Source organism: Plecotus auritus (assembly GCF_963455305.1).
Source record: "Plecotus auritus genome assembly, chromosome: 3".
Taxonomy (NCBI): Eukaryota; Metazoa; Chordata; class Mammalia; order Chiroptera; family Vespertilionidae; genus Plecotus; species Plecotus auritus.
Window position 1 is genome coordinate 119,235,134 of NC_137772.1, and position 20,698 is coordinate 119,255,831.

Consider the following 20,698-nt stretch of genomic DNA (forward strand, 5'->3'; position numbering starts at 1 on the left):
GATGTAAATGAGTTACATGAAGTCCATTGGTGATAGATTAGGGAGGCGGGAGAAAGCAAAGCGAGGAGGGTTACCTTTGGGATTGAATAAAAAGTAAAATGATAGACTCATTACTTAGGTGGGTACAGAATAGTTAATAGTCAACAATTAACATGATAACAATAACAATGAAGGAATTTATGGTCTTCGTCCTGACACCCAGGCGCATTTGATTGTGCCCCAGGGGTTGGGGAAAAAGGGAAGTTACAAATTACTCTGACATTTCATAGGTATGTTATCTTAGATGCAAAAAGACAATAGGCTCCAGAAGTGGAAAGAGGTGGAGGAGCAGGAGCAGGAGCAGGAGGGGGATGGAGAGGAGAAGGCTCCTGGGTGGCATGGTGCTCCTGCTCCTCCAGGCGCTGCCCAGCCCCGTCAGCCGGGGCTGAACCCCCGCAGGATAAGGAAACCTGTGTGGGTGCCAACAATCAGAGCTACATGTGTGACACAGGACACTGCTGTGGACAGTCTCAGTGCTACAACTACTACTATGAACTCTGGTGGACCATCATCATCATCCTGAGTTGCTGCTGTGTTTGCCACCACCACGGAGCCAAGCACCGCCTTCGGGCCCAGCAGCGGCAACATGAAATCAACCTGATTGCCTACCGGGAAGCCCACAATTACTCAGTGCTGCCATTTTATTTCAGGTTTTTGCCAAACTATTTACTACCTCCTTATGAGGAAGTGGTGAACTGACCTCCAACTCCTCCCCCAACATACAGTGCCTTCCAACTACAGCAGCAGCAGCTGTCTGCACAGTGTGGCCCTGCAGGCGGCAACCCCCCAGGTGCTGATCCCGCCAGGGGCTCCCAGGGGGCCCAGAGCGGCCCCTTGTCAGGGTCCAGCAGAAGCAGCACAAGACCCCCGAGCATCATCGCTGACCCTGAGCCCTCCAACATCGACATGCCAGCCAACCCAGCAGCCACCAAAGCCCCTGGAATGGAGCCCAGCGGCTGTGTGGCTGACCTGGGGGAGCTGGCCCCTGGGGCCTTCCTGGACAAGGATTCCGAATGTAAGGAGCAGCTGCTGAAAGATTATAGCTGCGAGCAGGGCAGCGCCCTCCCCAACAGCAAGGACAAGACGCCTGGCAGACAGCGCTGCTTCACGGGTGACTCGGGCATTGAGGTGTGTGTGTGCAACCGGGGCCACCATGACGACAACCTCAAAGAGTTCAGCACACTTATCGACGACGCTCTGGATGGACCCCTGGAATTCTGCGACGCTCTGGATGGACCCCTGGAATTCTGCGACAGCTGCCATGTGTGGCCCCCTGGTGACGAGGAAGAAGGGCTATGCCAGCCCTCCGAGGAGCAGGCCCGAGATCTTGGGCATCCCCACCTGCCCCGGCCACTGGCGTGCCTGCTGCTGAACACCATCAATGAGCAAGACTCCCCAAACTCCCAAAGCAGCAGCTCCCCCAGCTAGAGCAGGCCCTGCCTGTATCTGAGAACTTGGCAAAGCAACCCGGGGTAGGGGAGAACCACAAGAGAAGCATTAAGTGACTTTCCAAGAAAGTGGTACAGCCACTTGGTCTTTTTTTTTTCTTCTTCTTCTTTTTTCTCCCTTTGTTTCTGCATTTTCCTACATCTCCAGGTAGTTTGGGGTGTGGATGCCCCGCCCCCCATAGAAGCACAGTATTGTGGAGGGCTGAGAAGTTGGTTCTGTGACTCATTCCTCATTCCCCACCCATCTCCCTTTTTTCTTTTTCAAGTCATATTTCACTACCTGCCTGGTCGGAGGTACCGTGTGTTTAAGAAGTCCCCAAGGAAGGAAGCTGAGACCGTGCCCTGAGGTGACTCTTGGTGATGGAGTGGATTTTTGCTCTGTTATTAGTGTAAGAGAACCTTGCTGTGTCAGTCGGGAGAGGCGGCAGGTCTCAGCCCTGGGTGAAGGAAGCCTGCAGAGACCCAGGGGTTGTCATCCCTCGATGCCAGTGTCTGCAGAGCTGGACTTGGGCCAGTCCTGTGGGAGGATGAGGGCTGATGGGTAGCTGTGTGTGGTAGGTAGGTAAGGGTTTGTTGCATTCCCAAATTCCAGGTGACGAGATCGATGCATCACTACATCCCTGCCCAGCACGTTCTGGCTGGCCGCAGACTGGTGCAGGTGAAGATTATACTGCCTTCTCTTTGTTTTTCATTTCTTAAAATAGAAAAAGAACAAAAGCGAGCTGAAAACAAGAGCTTTACCAGTGGGCAGGCAAGAATTCTGTTCCGGAAAAGGGAAGTCTGCGACTCTTTCTCAAGTCAGCCTTCAAAGAGCCAGAAGGAGATGCTTTGTGTCGCGGCTTGGGCGGAGGCTATCTCTGGACCTTCTGTGGGTGCACAGGAAGCCCTGAGTCACAGTGGTGGATAGAGGGGCAGCTTTCTGCATCTCTGCCCTTTGGTCTGTGCCCACAGGTGGCCAGGGCCCTCCCCCAACCCAAGCACGCAGTCTGTGGGCCTGTATGTATCACTGTTCTCTCTGAACAAATGAGGCTGTGGTGCTGAGCAAGGGCAGCCCCATAGGCCGATTCTCACACAGTATTTTCTCTTGATTCTGAGTAAGTTTGTTGTTGTTTTAACTAACCACTTGGGGGGAAATTGCCTTGGTTATCTGTGGTTTTCATGTCCCCCTCCCCTTGTGAGTGGGGTAACCAATCGTAGTCTATGTAAAGAGTCTGAGTGGCCCCAGGAGGGGGTGGAGGAGGTGGAGGAGCCGGAGGAGCCGTCCAGAAGGACCACGGGATCCTTGTTACTGCAGTTTGGCTTCAGATAACCAGTGGAGCTTTGATGGGAATAATCTGAATGGAGAAAGCAAGCAGCCGAAACTAACATTCCCTGCCCTGCCCTGTTCATTTGAAGAGTTTGGTTCTTCTCCCACTCTTGAACAATGACATTTAGACTAGGCATTGACCTTATGATAAGAAAGGGAAAAAATATAGACGTATACAAAAATAGACAAATCCAAGGCTGTGAGGTGAATGAGTGTCTGTGTTTGGAGTCCACGAAACCAAAATCTATGTTGAACAAAGTGAAGTCCATATACAATGACTTTTTGGATAACCTGTGTGTGTGTATTTGTTGTGTGTGAGCCCCCAGCCCTGTTTTCCTGTGAATATACTTTGACTGGCAGCCATTCTGTTCCCATTTACCACATGTTTGGAGCAGATATGGCCCTCTCAAGGTAATTTATTCTACGCATTTACTGTTTACTGAACAATTTTCTGACTGTGTACTTGGGTGTATTCAGCAGCATTGTCGACGGCAGTCCCGTGTTTGCCTGAGATACTGTCCTCAAAGTAGAGGTTTTCCTCTACCCATCACTGCAATTTGCACATTGCTCCGTGGACATGCCGAGGCCTGTGTTCTGTTCCCTGTAAATGGAAATGTGCTCTGAACCTGTCTGCCTCCCTCGGCTGCTCCTGGCCCTCAGTATCAGGCCCCTGGGGGGTGTTCACAACCACTCGGCACAGAAGGTGAAGGTGGAACTCCAGACCGAAGGCTTAATTGGATCTTCAGGGACAAGCTTGGACTAGCTGTGGCCCAGACGTGAGCCCTGCCCAGAATTGCCAGGAGGTTTGGCAGACACCGCAGGGCTTACCTTCCTATGCTGAGGTCCAGCTCATGCCAGCAAGCCGGTGCGTAGCGAGAGTGGGCGGGAGTGCGTCAGCAGCCCTCAGATGCCTTTCCTTCTACCATTAAAAAAAAAAAAAAAATCCCAAACAACTCACTGAAGTGTCTCCAAGGACATCAAGTTTTACCAAAATGAGTCCGCCTTCAGTTCACTGATCAAATGGATAAATTCTGGCCCTCTCATGTTTCCTTCCCCATTAGAGTGGGGAACTGGTCTGAGTGTTAAGGTTCACTGCAGCGTCCCACCCTAAAGGCAGGAGTCAGGGATAATGGAACCTGGGAGCGGGGCTTGATTCCAGCAGTCACAATCTGTCCCTACTCCAGGAGGCTGCCCTGCATGCAAAGGGAGGTGGAAACAGGGAGTTGAAGGACTAGTTAGGGGGCCAGGGAGATTTGGTGGAGTCTGGTTTTCCAGGTGAATGAGAAGGAAGGGGTTGGTCGAGGATTTGGCGCTACAGTCAGAAGATTTGCAAATGCTAACACATTCCTGTGTGCGGCACATCACCATTTGTCAGTTATGTGAATTTGTGTATTTTAAGCAATAAGATTCAGCTGGTCAGACCTTTCTGGGCAGTCTCGGTGACGCATTTCCTGTGCTGTGATTGTTCTGAAGACAAAGTGGCTCTAACCACTGTGAGAAGTCCAAATAAAATCAATCCAAAAAAAAAAAAAAAAAAAAAAAGAAGACATTAGGCTCAGTTAAGGTAAAATTGACCTTATCAGGTAAAATACCGGCCTAGGACATGACTACCGACCATAACTGATTTTAGTTAAAGTTTTAATTTCACACCATCCTTTGTGGTTACTTTAGGTCTTTAAGTTTAAAAGACTGACATGCAAGGCCTTCCCTGAGCTTGTCAGGTTAGCATGTGGCCTTTTTTGTTCTGCGTACTCATGGATTGGTGAGGGAGGAGGGAACACCCGCCTAGCCAGCCAGATCAGCCGAATCAACCCTGGCGACCAATGAGGTGACAGATGCTGCAACCAGATCACTCTCACATCGCTTCTATAATTCTTGATCTCTTTTCTCTTTCCTACTTCTCTTTTCCTTTGTGGTTGTTGTAGGGGTGTTGTGTATGTTTTTGTTCTGTTCCATTTGTTTCTTGTTTTGTTGTATTTTGTTCTGTTCAGTCAGCACCTCCACAACAGCTTGCATGACGTGTTCAAGGGTGAGCCTCACAGTAAGCCACCCTCAGAGGGGATTCCAACCATGAATGGGACAACACTCAAGGCCCAATTACAACAAGAGAACTCAAATAACTCAAACAAGGGGCATTCCTAGAGTACCCAGCTCAGGAGATCTAAGAGACTGCACCACTGGGTCCCACAAAACACCTACTACATAAAACCACCCCAAGAAGACTGGGAGCCATAGTAGTTTGAGCTAATGCATACAAGCAAATACAAAGGGACAGAAGAAATGGGGAGACAAAGAAACAACCCCCAAATGACAGAAAAGGAGACATCATCAGAAAAGGAACAAAATGAAATGGAGGCAAACAATTTGTTACATAAAGAATTCAAAGTAGCCCTGATCGGTTTGGCTCAGTGGATAGAGCGTCAGCCTGTGGGCTGAAAGGTCCCAGGTTCGATTCCGGTCAAGGGCATGTACCTTGGTCGCAGGCACATCCTCAGTAGGGAGCATGCAGGAGGCAGCTGATTGATATTTCTCTCTCATCAATGTTTGTAACTCTCTATCCTTCTCCCTTCCTCTCTCTGTAAAAAATCAATAAAATATATTTAAAAAAAAAGAATTCAAAGTAATGGTTAAGGGTGCTCAAACACGTTAGTGAGAACTACAAGCAACTTAAGGAGAACTTTATGTAACTTAATGAGAACTACACCAGCATTAAAAAAAAAAAAAAAAAAAAGATAGAAACCATGAATATGAACTGACGGGAAATGAAGAAGAAATAGCTGAAATAAAAAATACCCTGGAAGGAGTCAACAGTAGACTAGAAGAAGCAGAGGACCAAATCAACAAGTTAAAAGAGAAGGTAGGGTTCGGCCACTGTGGCTTAGTGGTTGAGACCTGCAAACTAGGAGGTCACAGTTCGATTCCCAGCCTGGGTGTGGGCTCGATCCCTGATGGTGCAGGAGGCAGCTGATCATAGATTCTCTCTCATCATTGATGTTTCTATCTCTCTCTTCCTTTCCCTTCCTCTATGAAATCAATAAAAATATATTTTTTTTTAAAAAAAGAGAGAAGGTATGCCGAAACCGGTTTGGCTCAGTGGATAGAGCGTCGGCCTGCGGACTGAAGGGTCCTGGGTTCAATTCCGGTCAAGGGCATGTACCTTGGTTGCGGGCACATCCCAAGTGGGAGGTGTGCAGGAGGCAGCTGATTGATGTTTCTCTCTCATCGATGTTTCTAGCTCTCTATCCTTCTCCCTTCCTCTCTGTAAAATATCAATAAAATTTATTTAAAAAAAAAAAAAGAAAGAGAGAAGGTAGAAAAAAACACCCATTCAGAGTAGCAATTGGGAAAAAAAATAAGAAGCAGAAGGAGTGTTTAAGGGGGCTTTGGGACAACATGAAATGCACCATAGGACTACAAGAAGGAGAAGAAGCTGTGCAAGGAATGTAGAATCTGTTTGAAGAAATGATGACAGAAAATTTCCCTAAAGCAAGGAAAAAGCAACTGAAGTTCAGGAAACATAGAGAGTCCCAATGAAGATGAACTCCAAAAGACACACATCTAGGCACGTAATTAAACAACATGTAATTAAACTGGGAAACATTGAAGGCATAGAAAAAAATCTCAAAGACTGCAAGAGAGAGACAGAAACTTACCTACAATGGATCTCCCATTAGATTGTAAGCTGATTTCTCAATAGGAACACTCAAGCCAGAAGGGAGTGGCATGAAGTATACAAAGTAATGAAAAGCAAGGGACTGAATACAGGACTATTCTAACTGCAAGGGTATCATTCAAAATTGAAGGTTAAATAAAGAGCTTTGCAGACCAAAAAAGGCTAAAGGAGTTTATTACCAAACAACCATTGCAAGAAATGTTAAAGGGACTGTAGTAAGAAGAAGAAATAGAGACAGAGAGGAACAGAGGCATAAAAAAAAAATGCAACCAAATAAGTATCTATCAATAATAACCTTAAATGTAAATGGCTTAAATGCTCCAATAAAAATACATAGGGTAGTTGAATGGATAATAAAACATTACCCATATATATGCTGTCTGCAAGAGACTCACCTCAAATCAAAAGAATCACACAGGATGAAAGTGAAGAGATGGAAAATAATTTTGCGAGTATTATACCACCCTTGCAATCCTGGAGTAAATCCCACTTGTTCGTGGTGTACGATCTTTTTAATGCATTGCTGGATCTGACTTGCTAATATATTGTTGAAGATTTTAGCATCTATGTTCATCAGGAATACTGGCCTGTAATTTTCTTTCTTTGTAGTGTCTTTATCTGGTTTTGGAATTGGGATAATACTGGCCTCATAAGAAGAGCTTGGAAGTCTTCAGTCCTCTTTAATTTTTTGAAATACTTTAAGAAGAATAGGTGTTAGTTCTTTGAATGGTTGGTAAAACTTGCCTGTAAATCCATTGGTCCAGGACTTTTGTTTGCTGGGAATTTTTAAATTACTGCTTCATTTTAATTCATCTTTATTAGCCTGTTCAGGTTTTCTGATTCATCCTGATTGAGTTTGGGAAGATTACATGTTTCCTGGAACTTTTCCATTTCACCCAGGTTGTTGGCATATAGTTGTTCAAAATTATTTTCTTATAATTCTTTGTAATTCTGTGGTTTCAGTTACTTCAATTCTTTCATTTGTGATTTTACTAGAGGCCCGTTGCACAAAGATTTGAGCAAGAATAGGCCTTCCTTCCCCTGGCTTTGCTCCTGGCTGCCTGGGAGCCTGCGAGTCTTCGCTGCTGGCTGCCTGGGAGCCTGCGAGTCCTCGCTCCCAGCGGAGCGCTGCTCCTGTAGCTCCCTCCGCCCCCCGCCCTCCCCCTCATAGCAGGTGTCCCGCCCTGCCCCTCGCGCCTGTGTATGCAAATTAAGTTAATTTGCATGCCCACTCCTGATTGGCTGATGGGTGTCGTGGAGTTGTGGTCAAATTTGCATATTTCTCATTTATTAGTGTAGATTTGTTTGGGCCCTCTCCTTTGTTTCTTGATGAGTCTGGCTAAAGGTTAATCAATCTTGTTTATCTTTTCAAAAAACCAGCTCTTGATTTCATTGATCTTTTGTATTTTTTCAAATCTCTATGTCATTTATTTCTGCTCATATCTTTATTATTTCCTTCCTTCTATTTCCTGTGGGCTTTTCTTATTGTTCTTTTTCTAATATTCTTTTAGTTGTAGGACTAGATTGTTTACTTAAGATTTTTCTTGTGTGTTTTTTAAAGGTAGGCTTGCAATTCTATGAATTTCCCTCTCAAGACTGATTTCGCTGTGTCCCATAGACTTTGCATTGTTGTGTGCTCATTTTCATTTGTTTCCAGGAAGTTTTTTATTTCTTCCTTGATTTCATTGGGAATCCATTCATTTTTTAATAACATACTACTTAGCCTACATGTGTTTGAATGTTTTTGAGTTTTTTTTTGTGTAGTTGATTTCTAGTTTTATGCTCTTGTGAACCAAGAAGATACTTGACATGATTTCAATATCTTGAACTTATAAAGACTTGATTTGTGTCCTAAAATGTGGTCTATCTTTGAGAATGACCCATGTGCACTTGAGAAGAATGTATATTCTGCAGCTTTCGGATGAAATGTTCTGTAAATATCAATTAAATCCATCTGATCTAGTGTGTCATTTAAAGTTATTGTTTCCCTGTTGATTTTTTTGTCTGGAATACCTATCCAGTGATGTCAGTGATGTGTTAAAGTTCCCTTATATAACTGTATTGCTACCTATCTCTCCCTTTAAGATCTCCAGGAGTTTGTTAAATATACTTAGGTACTCCTATATTGGGTGCATATATGTTTACCAGGGTTATATCCTTTTGTTAGATCAATCCCTTTAGTATTATATAGTGACTTTCTATGTCTCTTGTTATAGCCTGTTTTGAAGTCTGTTTTGTCATATATGAGTATTGCTATTCCAGCTTTTTTTCTTTTCCATTTGCATGGAAACATTTTTTCCATCCCTTCACTCTCATCCTGTGTGAGTTTTTTGTTCTGAGGTGGGTCTCCTGTAGAGAGTATATATATGGGTCATTTTTTCTTATCCATTCAGCCACCATATGCCTTTTATTTGTTTAATCTTCACTTGAGGATATTTTTTCCATTAATTTTTCAGAGTAGAAAGGAGGGGGTAGGGGAGAGAGAGAAACATCAATGTGAGAAACACTAATTGGTTGCCTCCTGCATGCACCCCGACTGGGGCTGGGGAAGGAACCTGCAACTCAGGTACATGCTCTTAACTGGGAACCAAACCCATGACCCTTCGGTGCGCAGGGCAATGCTCTAACCAATTAGCCACACCCACCATGGCCTTCCAGTGTATTCTTTATGTCAGATACAGTATTGTTCATTTGTGACTGTTTCTTTCTTTTTTTTTTTTAATATATATTTTATTGATTTTCTACAGAGAGGAAGGGAGAGGGATAGAGAGTCAGAAACATCGATGGGAGAGAAACATCGATCAGCTGCCTCCTGCACAACCCTACTGGGGATGTGCCCGCAACCAAGGTACATGCCCTTGACCGGAATCGAACCTGGGACCTTTCAGTCCGCAGGCCGACGCTCTATCCACTGAGCCAAACCGGTTAGGGCGTGACTGTTTCTTACTCATAGTTTATATGTCCTTTTTCATGCTGATGTAGTTCCCACTAAAGTTCCTTGAGCATCCTTATGATGATTACTCTGAATTCTATGTCTGATAAATTGTTTGCCTCCATCTCATTTAGCTCTTTTTCTGGAGATTCTTCCTTTTCTTTTATTTGGGGTTGTTTTTTTGTCTGCTCATTTTAGTTATCTCTCTGTGTTTGTTTCTATGTATTAGATATGCCTGCTATGACTTCCAGTCATAGTGGGGTAAACTTTTGTAGTATATGTCCTATGGAACCCAGTGGTGCAGTCTCCTTGAACTTCTGAGCTGGATGCTCTAGGAGTGACTCTTTGTAGCTTATTTTGGCTCTCCTGTTGTAATTGGATCTTGATTGTTCTGTTCTTGGGTGGGATCTCCTCTCAGGCTGGCTGACTGTGAGGCTCAATCCCAGCTGTTGTACAGGTGTTGATAGGAAAAAACAAAACAAAACAGGAAATAAAAAAAAACCATACAAAAGACCCTGACAACAACAGCATAAACAACCACAAAAGAAGAATTATGAAAGAGAACAAGAATAATAAATGAAAACAGAAAAATAACAGTAAAATAAAAGTAATACTAGAAGAGAAAAGGAGAAAAAAAAGACTCTGACAGGAAAGTAGGTAGAGAAGAGAAAAAAAATAAGGATAAAAAATAGAGAAAGGAAAATGGTAAAAAAGAAAAGAAAAAATTATGAAAAGGTAAAAAGAAGAGAAAGAATAGTAAAGCAAAAGAAAGAAAAAACAGAGTAAGAGAAGGAAAGAGGCAAATAAGAGATGTGAAACAAGAGAGAAAAGAGGACAAAATAATAACAATACCAAAGCAATAAAAAATAAAAAATAAAGAATATAATGAAAAAAAAAAAAACCCAACAGAAAACAAGCGAAGGTTTTCTCGGCAGATTTTAGTTCTTATGTTGCCTGAGGCTGTTTTGTATTCTGATTCCCAGCCTACCTGGAGGTACTTTTGTGCTAGCCAATGTCAGTAACTGTCCACGTTTGGCTCTCGGCACCCTTTGGAAAGCTTCAAGCAGTCCACAGCTTGTGGCTGCCTCCACTGCACTTGCCTGCTAATGGGAGGGGCCAAGCTGAGCTCTTATGCCATTTAAAAAAAATTATTTTACAGAATAGTTTATTGATTTTAGAGAGAGAAGAAGGAAGATTGAGAAAGAGATAGAAATATTGATGAGAGGGAAACATTGATTGGCTGCCTCTTGCACATCCTCTACTGAGGTATAAGCCTGCAACCCTGGGCATACTCCCTGAGAATTGAACTGGCGACCTCTTGTTGCATGGGACAGTGCTCAACCAACTGAGCCACACCAGCCTGAGTCTAGGCTGATTTTTATCAGCCTGGGACCCAAGGTAATTCAGAAAACATTCAAACGTCAGGGACAATGGCGGATGTGTTCCGGGACTATACCCCTGATGTCAGCTGGGAGAACCTTAGGTAGACCAGTGGGGTCTATCAGAAACCAAGAGTTTCCTTCAGCTCTCCCACGGGAGGGGAGCACCAGCCAGGTTCCTGGGAATGTGGGAGGAATGTCCCTACCCCAAAGCCAGCCACTAATGCTCCCCAAGACCGATGCCCTTGAGATTGCTGCTTCCTTGGAAAGGTCAAAATGCAAGGTGGGGCATGCTGGATTCCAGAGGATGGGGTGAGCTATATCTCAGGGGGGCAGGGTATCTGCCTTTCCCCAGGCTTCTGCTGTTGGGAGGGGCTTGTGCCTCTTAGGAAAAATGGCTGCTGTGGTATCAGAGGTAAGACTCATCACAGGTATCCTGGCAGCAGCCCTCCCTGCGATTCCTCCCAATTCCTCCCACCGGTGTCTTTCCTCAGGGAACTCCAGTCTGCACCACCCTCCCTCCATCAAAACCCAGGGTGAGTGTCTGGGAAAGAAAATCCTGTATGCTAGCCCTTTACAAAAAGTTGCTTTGTCTCTAAGTGGCTCAGCTCCTTGACTGACAGAAGCTCTGCTGCTGGTTGCTGTGTGGTGGCTGTTCCACTCCTGGCTGACTGGGCTGGGGAGCCTGGCCTAGTGTCCAGGCTTTTCTCTCTGGGGGAACTCTCCTTACCCTTGTCCCGCTGCTCTTGGGAGTTGGGTCAGGGCCTCTCACATCCCTGCCCCTCCTACCAGTCTGAAGGTGGCCTCTGCCCTTCCCTACTTAAAAGTCTCCTCTTCAGCCAGTCTTCAGCTGGTACTTCAGGGTGAATATTCCCTATCTTAGTGTTTTGTTTTGTTTTGTTTTTTAAATATGGTTTTATTGATTTTAGAGAAAGAGGAAGAAGAGGGAGAGAAAGGAAAACATTGATCGGCTGCCTCCTGCACAGCCCTACTGGGAATCAAGCCTGTAACCTAGGTAAGTATCCTGATCTGGAATCAAACCGGTGATCTCTTGGTGCATGGGTCAATGCTCAACCACTGAGCAACACTGGCCGGGCCCCCATCTTAGTTTTAATTCCAGTTAGATTATGGAAGGAGGTAGGTAGAAGATTCACTGCCATCTTCCAATCTCTGTGAGATCCATGTGCTTTAATAGAAAGGTTGACTGTTCCAAATCCTCTGCGGATGCTCTTTCCCTCCAGACACAAATACAGGAATAGTTCACTTAATAGTAATTTCCTTACAAACTTTGGAATATGACTAATATCTCAAAAGTAAGAGTTTTCTGATTTGCTAAAGTAGACGTCACAGGCTCTGTACCTTTCAAAACCTCTGTCTCTGAGGCAATTTTTTGTACAAACTTCTAATAAGGCCATTTTAATGGTTTCCTTCCACAAATATTTTAGCAGCCCACTGTATGGGGGAACATATTCACTAGTGATACATTTGATAAGGAGTTCATTTCCAAAATATATAAAGAACTCATACACCTCAATAAAATGAAGACAAACAATCCAATTTAAAAATGGGCAACGGACCTGAATAGACACTTCTCCAAAGAGGACATACAGATAGATGGCCAAGAGGCACATGAAAAAATGCTTAGCCGAAACCGGTTTGGCTCAGTGGATAGAGCGTCAGCCTGCGGACTGAAAGGTCTCAGGTTTGATTCCGATCAAGGGCATGTACCTTGGTTGCGGGCACATCCCCAGTAGGAGGTGTGCAGGAGGCAGCTGATCGATGTTTCTCTCGTTTCTAACTCTCTATCCCTCTCCTTTCCTCTCTGTAAAAAATCAATAAAATATATATATAAAAAAAAATGCTTAACGTCACTAATCATGAGAGATGCAAATTAAAACTACAGTTGCCAAGAACCAATTCCAGCATGTAATAATTACAAGAGTTTAACCAAAAGGTTGGTGAAGCTTGGGGAGCTCAACAGGGTTGAGTCACATGTAGTTTACCTGTTGGAAACAGCTACAAAGCATTTCCCCCAAACCTGAATAGGATAATTGTTAACTGCCAAACAGCTCAGGGCATTTTATTGCCTCCTGTTGGCCAAACACCTGAACAGCTGTAGTCTATTCCCCAAATTGACAATGTTTCTGTATACCCTTTGATACCGTACCCTTTGAAGTGTATATTTCCACTTTGCTTTGGGACAAATTGTACTAATAAAAGCAGGTTCCTTGGTCAAGGTGAGAGTCTTCTAGCTCCTTCAGTTGGAAGCTCCTCTGACCCCCAATGCCTTTCAAAAATATCTTTCGTCCACGGACTCCTTCTTAATCATCTACGCGCAGTCCTTTCTCCAGAATGCTGAACCCTTTGTAAGGCTGGGAAAAAGAATCCCGGTAATTGGCACCTGAACGTGGGACCTAACCCTGGAAGTACCAACATCAATGGCAAGTTTCTGGAGAAAGAAGTATTCGCCTGAGCGGATGGAAAGTTCACTGTGTGTAGAGCTCATGTCAGCTTCGGAACCCCGCGGATCTGCAAGTGCATGAGTGATACTTTGTGTTCCAGTCAGATGATAATGGGGAAAAATTTGGCAAATAGGCAAAATTATAAAGAAATTGGAAGATCAAAAGGTACTTTTTTAAATCAGGCTGAAAAAAAGAGTACCGTGGTCATCTTTAGTATGGTTTCTTGTTCAAATCATGAAAAACCTAATTTGTTTTGAGGATGGAAAATCTGTAATTTCTAAAAAGCCACCAAATCCTCTGCCCCTGGAGAGGAGAGACTGGGTCGCTAGAGAGATTAAGGCCGTCAGCTCTCTCCCCAGGAGATTACTCAATGTTTTGTTTAAAAATTATAGAAGAACTCGCTGGGAAATGCAAATTTTGGCCAAGATAAACTTGGGTGCTAGTAATTACTTCGAATGCGAAAAAGAAAAAAATTTAAGATCTGTCTTTATCTATTGAGCATGAAAAGATACTCGACCAGATCTGTTACTAAAACTTCCCCCAGAACAAGCAGGATGTGGGGGAAGGGAGACACGTGGCAATCCAATATGGAAGCCCATTCTCCCAGTATGCTAGTTTAAAGTTTCCTTTCTCACCATGAAAAAGTTTTAAAGCTACACCTTTTTTTTTTAAAAAGGAATCCACTTTTTTATTTTTATTGACTTTTTACAGAGAGAAAGGGAGCAGGATAGAGTTAGAAACATCAATGAGAGAGAAACATCGATCAGCTGCCTCCTGCACACCACCCCCCACTGGGGATGTGCCCGCAACCAAGGTACATGCCCTTGACCAGAATCGAACCTGGGACCTTCAGTCCACAAGCCGACACTCTATCCACTGAGCCAAACTGGTTTCGGCGCTACACCCTTTGTTAATGGAGGAAGGGGTAGACGCCCTTCCCCCAGAAGAACAGGTAATCCAGTTTCCTGCCAGCAGCCATCTTTGAGGAATGTGGTAATTTGCATTTGAAAGGCTACAAACTTCCTCCAAACTTGTTTGGCAGCAAAACATTTTTTTGGAAGTTTGCTTAATTATATAAATAATAAAGTTAAAGGTTTAGATATTTTGAAATGACAAAATGCTAAATATTTTACTTGCCAGCTCTAAAAGTTCAAGATTCAGATTGAATTGGGAGTAAATATAGTTGTGGTAATTAAATGCCTAAAGTATAAAAATTGTGAAAAAAATGTGTTTTCTTCTGAAAATAATTAGGAATTTACAATATGTTACTTATTGGTCTAATTAAATAAGAAGGATTAATTCTGTGATCCCAACCAAATTTTAATATAAAGACCAGTTTAAATTTGATTGATATCTTAAGATAATTATAAAAAGTATTATAATATTTACATCATATATAGATATTTGTTTGATCATTTTTCCAAGTTAAAATTTCAAGGCTTTAAATGAGGGATAATTTGAGACATTTTCACGGGCCTTGAAATGTTTTCAAGAAGTTATTCTCTCTTCTTAAAGGAAATATTTTTGAAATTTAACCAATCTAATATACTTGAAATTGCATGGAAAGCTTTTTCAAATAAAAATTAATAAATATATTTTACTTTTAAATGTTATAAAGGTTTTGGCAACTAAGAAGGATAAAATAAGTAGCAAAATATTTCTTAAAATCCAACAGCAGAATTTTAAAATGACAAAAAGCCCATAACTGCCTGCATTTTTTTAAATAAATCTTTATTCAGATTATTACAATTATTTCTCCTTTTTTCCCCCATAGCTCCCCTCCACCCAGTTCCCACCCCACCTTCTGCCCTTACCTCCCCCCCACTGTCCTCATCCATAGGTGTATGATTTTTGTCCAGTCACTTCATGAACCCCCCCATACCCCTTTCCCCCTGAGAATTATCAATTCACTCCCTTTCTATGCCCCTGATTCTATTATATTCACCAGATTATTCTGTTCCTCAGGTTTTTAATTCACTTGATTTTTAGGTTCACTTGTTGATAGATATGTATTTGTTGTTCATAATTTTTCTCTTTACTTTTTTCTTCTTCCTCTTCTTTAAGAATACCTTTCAGCATTTCATATAATACTGGTTTGGTGGTGATGAACTCCTTCAGCTTTTTCTTATCTGTGAAGCTCTTTATCTGCCCTTCAATTCTGAATGAAAGCTTTGCTGGGTAGAGTAATCTTGGTTGTAGGTTCTTGCTATTCATCACATTGAAAATTTCTTGCCACTCCCGTCTGGCCTGCATAGTTTCTGTTGAGAAATCAGCTGACAGTCGTATGGGTGCTCCCTTGTAGGTAATTAACTGTTTTTCTCTTGCTGCTTTTAATATTCTCTCTTTGTCTTTTGCTCTTGGCATTTTAATTATGATGTGTCTTGGTGTGGTCCTCTTTGGATTCCTTTTGTTTGGGGTTCTGTGCGCTTCCTGGACTTGTAAGTCTATTTCTTTCACCAGGTGGGGAAAGTTTTCGGTCATTATTTCTTCAAATAGGTTTTCAGTATCTTGCTCTCTCTCTTCTTCTGGCACCCCCATAATTCTGATGTTGGTACGCTTGAAGTTGTCCCAGAGTCTTCTTACACTATCTTCAACTTTTTGGATTTTTTTTTTTTGCTTTTTGCTTTTCCGGTTGAGTGTTTTTTGCTTCTTTGTAATTCAATTCTTTGACTTGATTTTTGTGTTCCTCTAGTCTGTTTTTGGGTCTCTGTATAATATTTTTTATTTCAGTCAGTGTATGTTTAATTTCTAGTTGGTCCTTTTTCATATCTTCGAGGGTCTCGTTATATTTATCGGCCTTTTCTAGGATATTCTTAAAAAGCCTTATAACCGTGGTTTTGAATTCTATATCCAGTTGTTTGTTTTCCTCCATTTCTTTCGTTTGTGATCTGATTCTTTGACGCTGCATTTTCACTGCTTCCCTGAGTTGGTAAGGTAGATTTGTGTGCTAGGTTTCCAATATGGCCCAGTGGGTCTGCCTTTCCAGTTAACCTGAGGTGGACACTCTTGGTGCATCCCTTTGTGGACTGTGTGTACAGCCTTGTTGTAATTAAGTCTTGATTGTTGTTGGTATCACTGGGAAGAATTGACCTCCAGGCCAGTTGGCTGTAAGGATCAGCTGTGTCTATGCTGGGAGAAGTTCGGTGCTGGAGACAGCCTTATAGGATTAGACTTGCCAAATTGCAATAGCCTCTGTGCTCAGCTTGGATGGGGTGGAGTCTCAGTCTTGGCTTCCTGTCAGCCTTACCCTTGCGCGCACGTGCGCACCTTCAAACCTCCACCTTCCCTGGCTCCTGAGTCTCTGCCCGAGAGTCCAGACTCCCCCCACAAGAGCGTGGGTCCCCAGGGGCTTGCCTGGAACCGGGGTTCAGTGCAGTCAGGAACCTCCGACTCCCTTCCACTAGGGAAAGCCTGTGGCAACCTCCGCAGCCTTTGTGCGCACTGGCACGCGCACGCACGCTTTCAGTCCTCCGACTTCCCCGGCTCCCGAGTCTCCGCCTGAGAGTCCAGACTCCCCCCACAAGAGCGTGGGTCCCCAGGGGCTTGCCTGGAACCGGGGTTCAGTGCAGTCAGGAACCTCCGACTCCCTTCCACTAGGGAAAGCCTGTGGCAACCTCCGCAGCCTTTGTGCGCACTGGCGCGCGTGCGCTTTCAGTCCTCTGCCTTCCCTGGCTCCCGAGTCTCCGCCCGAGAGTCCAGACTGCCCCCATAAGAGCGTGGGTCCCCAGGGGCTCGCCCGGAACTGGGGTTCAGTGCAGTCAGAACTGGGGTTCAGTGCGGTCGGGGGCTTCCTTCCCCCTTCCGCCAGAGAAAGTCAGCCAGGCTCTCAGCCGCCCTTCCTCTCTGCACGCATAAAGACCCTTTGCCGTACCTCCAATTCTCTGTGAGCTTTTCCCTTTCCTTCTAGTTGTAGAATTTCCACTCAGCCAGCTTTCCTGTGGTTCTGGATGGTGTCCGTTCTGTCTTTTAGTTGTAGTTTTGAAATTGTTGTGCGAGTCAGTAGTTTAGGTGCTTACCTATGCCGCCATCTTGGTTTCTCTCAGCTGCCTGCATTCTTAATTAGGCTAGAGGCGGGGCAACATTTGCAGCTTGTGAATCAGACGTAAACATTTACTAAATTTGCTTTGCTTTTTGATAAAAGATACCTAACTTAAATTACTTTATAAATTAGCTTTTTAAAATATAATCAAGGTCTCATATAAATTAAGTTACATGAGAATCCAATGTTTTTATAAGTAATTGAATCCAAGTAAAATCTAAGAACAGATTAGAAGCCACCGTGAGAACTGCCTGGCTTGGCAGACGCCATGATGACCACATGGCTTGCCGCTCCCCTGGGGGCCGCCATCTTGAAACAGCATCTTTGTAAGCAATTTGATTAAGTCTTCTAAGAAAGTTACTAAGATGTCCCATGATCCCTCTATATATGCAAATAAGACTAAGGGGATACTCTTTAAATATAAAATTCTAGCTTAATAAAAAGGAGTAATTTGAAAATTTTGAAATCTCTTTCATTGGTATTTACAGGGTAAACTAAGATTGTTATTAAAATATTAAATCTGATCCATACTAGCAGTCCCCATAACCCCCGGTAATTGGCGCCTGAACATGGGACCTAACCCTGGAAGTACCAACATCAATGGCAAGTTTCTGGAGAAAGAAGTATTCGCCTGAGCGGATGGAAAGTTCACTGTGCAGATAGATGGCCAAGAGGCACATGAAAAAATGCTTAACGTCACTAATCATGAGAGATGCAAATTAAAACTACAGTGAGACATCACCTCACACTTGCCAGAATGGCTACTATCAACAAACTAATAAATGACAAATGCTGGCAAGGATGTGGAGACTAGGGAACCCTAGTACACTGCTGGTGGGAAATCAGACTGGTACAGCCACTAAGGAAAAGAGTATGGAGTTTGCTCAAAAAATAAAAAATGGAACTGCTTTTTGGCCCAGCAATCCCACTTCTGGGAATATATCTTAAGAATCTCGAAGCACCATTCAGAAAGAATGTATGCACCACTATGTTCATAGCAGTGTTATTTACAACTAGAGGCCCGGTGCATGAAAATTCATGCACTGGAGGGGATGTCCCTCAGCCGGGCCTGCCCCCTCTCATAGTCCAGGAGCCCTCAGGGGCAGGAGGTGACCTGGTGATGAGGGGAAGGTGATGCCCCATCACACCTCTGCTGCTGCCACTGCCGGCAGTGCAAGCCTTGTCCGGCTCTGGTTACCTGAGCCTCAGGTGGCCCTGGGTGGCTGAGAGCTGCCATCTGAGGCTTGCCTGCACCTCGGGCCGGCCCTGGGGGGCTGAGGGGATTGGGAGACTTCGGAGGTGGGCTGAGGGGACTGGGCGCCGCCATCTTTGAGGGAGTGGGAGTTAATTAGCATATTCCCTCCTTATTGGCGGTGGGCATCGCCATATTTGAGGGTGGGGCAGGCAATTACCATATTCCCTCCTTATTGGCTGTGGGTGCTGCCATCTTTGCGATGGTGTGAGGGTCAATTAGCATATTCCCTCTTTTTTTTTTTTAAACATTCACAGAGAGGAAGGGAGAGGGATAGAGAGCTAGAAACATCAATGAGAGAGAAACATCGATCAGCTGCCTCCTGCACACCCCCCACTGGGGATGTGCCTGCAACCAATGTACATGCCCTTGACCGGAATCGAACCCGGGACCTTTCAGTCCGCAGGCCGACGCTCTATCCACTGAGCCAAACCGGTTTCGGCAGCATATTCCCTCTTTATTAGATAGGACAGTGGTTGGCAAACTCATTAGTCAACAGAGCCAAATATCAACAGTACAACGATTGAAATTTCTTTTGAGAGCCAAATTTTTTAAACTTAAACTTCTTCTAATGCCACTTCTTCAAAATAGACTCGCCCAAGCCATGGTATTTTGTGGAAGAGCCACACTCAAGGGGCCAAAGAGCCGCATGTGGCTCTTGAGCCGCAGTTTGCCGACCACTGAGATAGGATAGCCAAGATATGGAAATAGCCCAAGTGCACATCTGTAGATGAGTGGATAAAAAAAGCTGTGGTATATTTACACAGTGGAATAGTATGAAGCTATAAAAAAGAAGGATCTCTTATCCTTTGAGACAGCATGGATGGACTTGGAGATTATTATGCTAAGTGAAATAAGCCAGTCAGAGAAAGTGACTCATGATCTCACTCATATGTGGAATCTAAAGAAAATAAACTAACAAAATAAGTCCAGAGACATGGAAGCATGGAACAGATTGACAGATCTCAGAGGGAAGGACGAATAGGGCAGGGGGGTGGGGGCGGGGGGCGGGAAGATACGAACCACAGATTTTATATGCATATATTCATAGCCCATGGACAGACAATAGTTCCTTGAAGGGCTGAGGTGGGGCAAGAGGCAGGTGGAGGAGGGCTATGCGGGGAAAAGGGACATCTGTAATACTCTCAATAATAAAATTTTTTGAAAATCCTATGCATCTCATGTGTATACATGTATATATGTTTTTTTCCACACAGACACAAAAGGGGCTAAAGGATGCACACCAATTTGCTAACCCTGTCTGGAAAGTGGAGTGTGAAGGGGACTGGGAATAAAAAGAACTGTTACTTTTACTTCACCTCCTTCTGTATGAATATTTTAGGTCATGCTTGAATTATTTATATGTATATTTTATATCCAGGTTTGTGTATCCAAAGTCAATGCAATGCAAGCACAACAGATCATCTCCATATTGTGTACCTATCAGTCACACTTGATTGAGTTCTGTTTTCTTGCCAATTGTAAAAGCTGCACACAGCACATTAACCACCTCTTAAGAGGACCCTGGCACATATACCAGTAGTGCAGTTGTGATCCAGACTCTAATTCCTTTTGTGATGTGTTGCCTGCATTCCTGAACCTCACCAGTGCCTTTATTTGTTCCTTCAGTATTATCTTCCAAAGGAGAAACAGGAAAAAATGGAATCTCTTGTGGGTCCAAATCTATGGTAATAAAGGTCAGACAAGGCTATTGTTTTGTAAACCTTTGGCTATTATTTTTTTTTTAAAAGAGATGGTTCACAACACATTTTCTGTCTTCTAGGCAGCCTACAGCTTGACTTGACTTCTTTGATTCAGTTTTTACTTGTCTATCTATTCTGTGCATCATTTTGTTGTACATGTAGAACTGTGTTAAATTTAAGTTTTGTAAGTACAGTACATTCATGTTTTAAACTGGTACATGATCTTGGTCCTCCTTAGGCTTTTAGCATCAGCCAATAACCCCACCATCATTCACCAAAACAGTTTACAAAGTATCACATAACTTGTCATTTCTGTGTGACTATCTGAAGAACTCAGGATGCTGAGCATTGCTGAGTTGGATAAGTCTCTTGTCCAAGTTTCTTATTAAAAGTTAAATATAGTCAAAACAGTGACTTAAACTGAGCCTATTTTCAATCATGCTTTATGCTACTTTTAGTTTATAA

At 43.6% G+C, this 20,698-nt stretch overlaps 1 protein-coding gene and 1 pseudogene across 5 annotated transcripts in view; one reads left to right on the forward strand and one right to left on the reverse strand.

Annotated features, from left to right (window-relative positions):
- The window catches only part of N4BP2L2 (NEDD4 binding protein 2 like 2), a 128,925-nt gene that overhangs the window by 48,112 nt on the left and 60,115 nt on the right, over positions 1-20,698 (reverse strand). The window lies entirely within an intron of this gene.
- On the forward strand, positions 351-1,467 carry LOC308245235 (WW domain binding protein 1-like; annotated as a pseudogene). Its single transcript has one exon. The product of its transcript is annotated as a WW domain binding protein 1-like (transcript).